Raw genomic sequence first — 6,000 nt, 5'->3', positions numbered from 1 at the left:
CTGTGGGGGGTGCTCCCGGATCCGGGATGAGTACCAAGTAAAAGTTAAGTTCAGAATAAATTGGTATTAAATTAAGTTAATTGAACATTATAGCTGGATAAAGTCAAAACTCTATCCTATGTCTTTGTTCAGAGATGCCAGTGTGGCTTCATGCCAAACAGACTCATAATCTACCTGGTTTTGATATCAATTGTGTTTCACACTTACATTTTGTACACAGTTGGAAAAAAGCTAAATAATCCATATTTCTATGGGCACTTTACCTAAACGTACCTCGCGGGATATGCCTGCCATATTGACTCATTGCAGTTCCCCCGTACACTACACGACTTTCAAAATCCTAACATCGCTGAGCCTCTCACATTAAAAGACTGTCTTTCCTGTTTTGCCGACGTAGTGGTGCACACAATAAACGATGTGGCACAGACCGGGGGGTCACACACTACACGATTCTTCAATTGGCCGTGAGCATTCTCGATACCACGCTGTCTCGCGAAAACAATGATGTGTTCAAAATCAAATCAAACCAACTGTTATTGGTCACATACACATGGTTAGCAGATGTTATTGTGAGTGTAGTGAAATGCCTGCGCTTCTAGTTACGGCAGTGCAGCAATATCTAACGTGTAATCTAACAATTCCACAACTGCCTAATACACACAAATCTAAGTAAAGGAATGGAATAAGAATATATACATATAAATATATGGATGATCAATGATAGAGCAGCATTGGCAAGATACAATAGATGGTATAAAAATAAAGTATATACATATGAGATGAGTAATGCAAGATATGTGAACATTATTAAAGTGGCATTATTAAAGTGACTAGTGATCCATTTATTAAAGTGGCCGATGATTTCAAGTCTGTATGTAGGCAGCAGCCTCTCTGTGTTAGTCATGGCTGTTTAACAGTCTGATGGCCTTGAGATCGAAGCTGTTTTTAAGTCTATCGGTCCCAGCTTTGATGCACCTGTACTGGCCTTGCCTTCTGGATGGTAGCGTGGTGAACAGGCAGTGGCTCGGGTGGTTGTTGTCATTGATGATCTTTTTGGCCTTCTTGTGACATCAGGTGCTGTAGGTGTCCTGGAGGGAAGGTAGTTTGCCTCAGGTGATGCGTCTGGAGAGCCTTGCGGTTGTGGGTGGTGCAGTTGCCGTTTTAGGCGGTGATACAGCCCAACAGGATGCTCTCAATTGTGCATCTGTAAAAGTTTGTGAGGGTTTTAGGTGACAAGCCAAATTTCTTCAGCCTCCTGAGGTTGAAGAGGCGCTGTTGCGCCTTCTACACCACACTGTCTGTGTGGGTGGACCATTGCAGTTTGTTCGTGATGTGTACGCAGAGGAACTTTCCATCTTCTCCACTGCTGTCCCGTGGATGTGGATAGGGGGGTGCTCCCTCTGCTGTTTCCTGAAGTCCACGATCATCTCCTTTGTTTTGTTGACATTGAGTGAAAAGTGGTTTTCTTGACACCACACTCCGAGTGCCCTCACCTCCTCCCTGTAGGCTGTCTCGTCGTTGTTGCTAATCAAGCCTACTACTGTTGTGTCGTCTGCAAACTTGATGATTGAGATGGAGGCATGCATGACCACATAGTCATGGGTGAACAGGGAGTACAGGAGGGGGCTGAGCACGCACCCTTGTGTGGCCCAAGTGTTGAGGATCAGCGGAGTGGAGATGTTGTTTCCTACCTTCACCACCTGGGGGTGGCCTGTCAGGAAGTCCAGGACCCAATTGCACAGGGCGGGGTTGAGACCCAGGGCCTCAAGCTTAATGATGAGCTTGGAGGGTACTATGGTGTTGAATGCTGAGCTATAGTCAATGAACAGCATTTTTACATAGGTATTCCTCTTGTCCAGATGGGATAGGGCAGTGTGCAGTGTGATGGCGATTGCATCGTCTGCTTAACACCTATTGGGGCGTTAAGCAAATTGAAGTGTGTCTAGGGTGACAGGTAAGGTTGAGGTGATATGATCCTTGACTAGTCTCTCAAAGCACTCCATGATGACAGAAGTGACTGCTACGGGGCGATAGTCATTTAGTTCAGTTACATTTGCCTTCTTGGGTACCGGAACAATGGTGGCCATCTTGAAGCATGTGAGGACAGCAGACTGTGATAGGGAGAGATTGAATATGTCCGTAAACACACAAGCCAGCTGGTCTGTGCATGCTCTAAGGATGCGGCTAGGGATGCTGTCTGGGCCTGCATCCATGCGAGGGTTAACATGTTTAAATGTCTTACTCACGTCGCCCACGGAGAAGGAGTGCCCACAGTCCTTGGTAGCGGGCCACATCGGTGGCACTGTATTATCCTTGAAGCGGGCAAAGAAGGTGTTTAGTTTGTCTGGAAGCAAGACATTGGTGTCTGTGACATGACTGGTTTTCCTTTTGCAGTCCGTGATTGTCTGTAGACCCTGCCACATACGTCTCGTGTCTGAGCCGTTGAATTGCAACCACTTTGTCTCTATTCTGACATTTCACTTGTTTGATTGCCTTGAAGAGGGAATAACTACACTGTATTCGTCCATATTCCCAGTTACCTTTCCATGGTGAAATGCGGTGGTCCGCTCTTTCAGTTTTGCGTGAATGCCGCCATCTATCCACGGTTTCTGATTAGTGTAGGTTTAAATAGTCACAGTCGGTACAACATCTCCTATACTGTTCCTTATAACTCTCTCACCGAATCAGCGTATACATCGATATTATTCTCTGAGGCGACCCGGAACATGTCCCAGTCTGCGTGATCAAAACAATCTTGAAGCGTGGATTCCGATTGGTCAGGCCAGTGTTGAATAGTCCTCAGCACGGGAACATCCTGTTTGAGTTTCTGCCTATAGGAAGGGAGGAGCAAAATGGAGTCGTGGTCAGATTTGCTGAAAGGAGGGCGGGGGAGGGCCTTGTATGCATCGCAAAAGTTGGAGTAGCAGTGATCCAGTGTTTTTCCAGCACAAGTGATATAGTCAATGTGCTGATAAAATTAATGTTGCCTTGTTCTCAAATTTGCTTTGTTAAAATCCCTAGCTACAATAAATACAGCCTCAGTTTATATGGTTTCCAGTTTGCATAAAGTCCAGTCAAGTTCCTTGAGGGCCGTCGTGGTGTCTGCTCTTGGGAGATAATACGGTTGGCATTTGATTGTGAGTAATTCTAGGTCAGGTGAATGTTGAATTGTGTTCCTGTATGTTGTTGCAATTACGCCATGAGTCGTTAATCATGAAACGTATACCCCAGCCCTTCTTCTTCCCGGAGAGATGTTTATTCCTGTCGGTGCGACATACTGAGAATCCAGGTGGCTGTACCGATTCCGACAGCATATCCCGAGAGAGCCATGTTTTTGTGAAACAGAGTATGTTACAATCCCTGATGTCTCTCCGGAAGGCAACCTTTGCCCTCAACCCTTGCCCACACTACCCTGTTATTTAGAGACTGGACATTAGCGAGTAATATGCCCGGAAGCGGTGGGAGGTGTGCATGCCTCCGAAGTTCTCCAGCGGCATTGTTTTCAGTCAGCTTCTGGAATCAGTGCAAATGCCCTGGGTGGTTCGGACAAAGGATCCACTTTGAGAAAGTCGTATTCCTGGTCATAGTGCTGGTAAATTGACGCTGCTCTGACATCTAATAGTTCTTCCTGGCTGTATGTAATAACACTTAAGATTTTCTGGGCTAACAATGTAAGAAATAATACATAAAAAAACAAAATACTGCAAAGTGTCCTAAGGACTAGAAGCGAGGCAGCCCTCTCTGCCTCTAGGGCATCTGCCAATGGAATAACAACCAAATGATTAACGTTACAACCACATTCTCTGACAGTCACCAATCTATGAGAATAGTAGATTACAGTTTCTGTGAACTCACTAGCAGGCGGAGTTAAAGGAACATAAATTAGGTTACTCACAATAACCATAGTGCCATTTCTACAGGAGTTGATATGCTTTCCAAGTCTGCCGTTGTTTATTCTGACGGTAGAACTGGAGCACTACCAGACCCTGTCCGTCAGTCTCTAAAGTAGTTTGCAATGTTACTGGAAATAATCCAGGAACCCCTGCAGTTAGGGTGAGTCCCGTCTCGTTTAAACAGTGCTGACTGCTCCCCCAATCAGACGATGAGGACATTTCCATTGAACCAGAACTTGTAGAGTCTTCTGATAACAGTGAAACTGTGATCAACAGTGTTGTTTTCACGGAAGAAGTTGACCAAGTTTTGCAATCAGTGGAATGCCCTGTGGAAGCAGAGAGATGATTGCCAAATGCGGACAGTCGAAAACAGAATACAGAGGTTGCTGTATAAAACACCTGTCTCCGGATTACATCTTCAAACATTCATCCATGTAAACAGGTAAGCATCTAGCTACATTTTTAGATGTTATACGTTTCTAATTTTGTCAGAATGTAATTTTCATCCCAAGTTAAAGCATACTGTTAGCTAGCTAGCTAATGTTAGCTGGCTGGTTCGCTAGCTAATGTATGTGTATGATCTGTGTAGTAATATTATTTATATCTCAGAAATCCATTTGCATCACTAGTTATACCCTAAAGTTAGCTAGCTAACATTGAATCTAGTTGGTTAGCATTAGCTACCTGCAGATTCATGCATGCACAGTGCATGGTAGTATGACTTGAGATTATGGTTTATTGTTTAGCTAGCTATATGTCTAAACAAGTCTCTACTATGCAAGTAACCATTTCACTGTATCGTTTACAACTTCTGTATCCATGTGACAAATAAAGTTTGGATATAGTGTGTTTACCAGAAATGGTAATGTGAAGAACAACATTACCCTTACCAAAGTCAGATTAGGATATAGGCCAAGTGTAACGGATGTGAAATGGCTAGCTAGTTAGCGGGTACACGCTAATAGCGTTTCAATCGGTTATGTCACTTGCTCTGAGACTTGAAGTAGGGTTTCCCCTTGCTCTGCAAGAGCCGTGGTCTTTGTGGAGTGATGGGTAACGATGGTTCGTGGGCGACCGTTGTTGATGTGTGCAGAAGGTCCCTGGATCGTGCCCGTGTCGGGGCGAGGGGACGGTGTAAAGTTATACTGTTACATTGATGCTGTTGACCCGGATCACTGGTTGCTGCGGAAAAGGAGGAGGTCGAAAGGGGGGTGAGTGTAACGGATGTGAAATGGCTAGCTAGTTAGTGGGTACGCGCTAATAGCGTTTCAATCGGTTATGTCACTTGCTCTGAGACTTGAAGTAGGGTTTCCCCTTGCTCTGCAAGGGCTGCGGCTTTTGTGGAGCGATGGGTAACGATGCTTCGTGGGTGCCTGTTGTTGTTGTGTGCAGAGGGTCCCTGGTTCGCGCCCGAGGTCGGGGCGAGGGGACGTACTAAAGTTATACTGTTACACAAGGACTAGATAAAGTGTATTTTAACTACTAATTTATGCTACTATTTTCACCACGTTTAGTCTTGAAATCTTTGGTTGTTTACTACACTATCATATTCACTCGGTTTAGCACATGGCCTCACATGTGAATCCTTAAAGAGGTGGGTGGGGCTAAGGCTTAAGAGCGTGTGAATGATGCTGAATGGGTGTAGACAAAGAAAAGCTCTCCAGTAGGTTTCCCAAAACATTTACGAGCCATTTTCTCAAAAGTGGGGTTACAAGTTGATCAAATTTCAAAGCAGAATTACTTTCCCATTGTTCCTCAACTACAGTGTATGATATACACTTTTCTAGCTCTGAGTCTTTACTTTTATCCAATATTTAAAAAAAACTAATGGGAAAGACCGAATACAGGTGGTGCGTCACATTTGGATACAGGTTCCCCTGCCTCACGTAAAGCCTATTCCAATGGGAAGATGCTATAGACCACTGAGCGCAAACATTCAGTATCTGGATTATATGTGTGAAATGCTTGATAGTGTATGTGATATCAACAGAGAGGTATATTTTCTGGGTGACCTAAAAAATTTACTGGTTTTCATCAATCTGTCATCAATTTACAAACGGCACAGGAACGACATCATCCACGTGTATTGATAACATCTTTACTAATG

The sequence above is a fragment of the Salvelinus sp. IW2-2015 genome, linkage group LG20 (genome assembly GCF_002910315.2).
Source record: "Salvelinus sp. IW2-2015 linkage group LG20, ASM291031v2, whole genome shotgun sequence".
Lineage (NCBI taxonomy): Eukaryota > Metazoa > Chordata > Actinopteri > Salmoniformes > Salmonidae > Salvelinus > Salvelinus sp. IW2-2015.
This window is presented reverse-complemented; position numbering follows the sequence as displayed.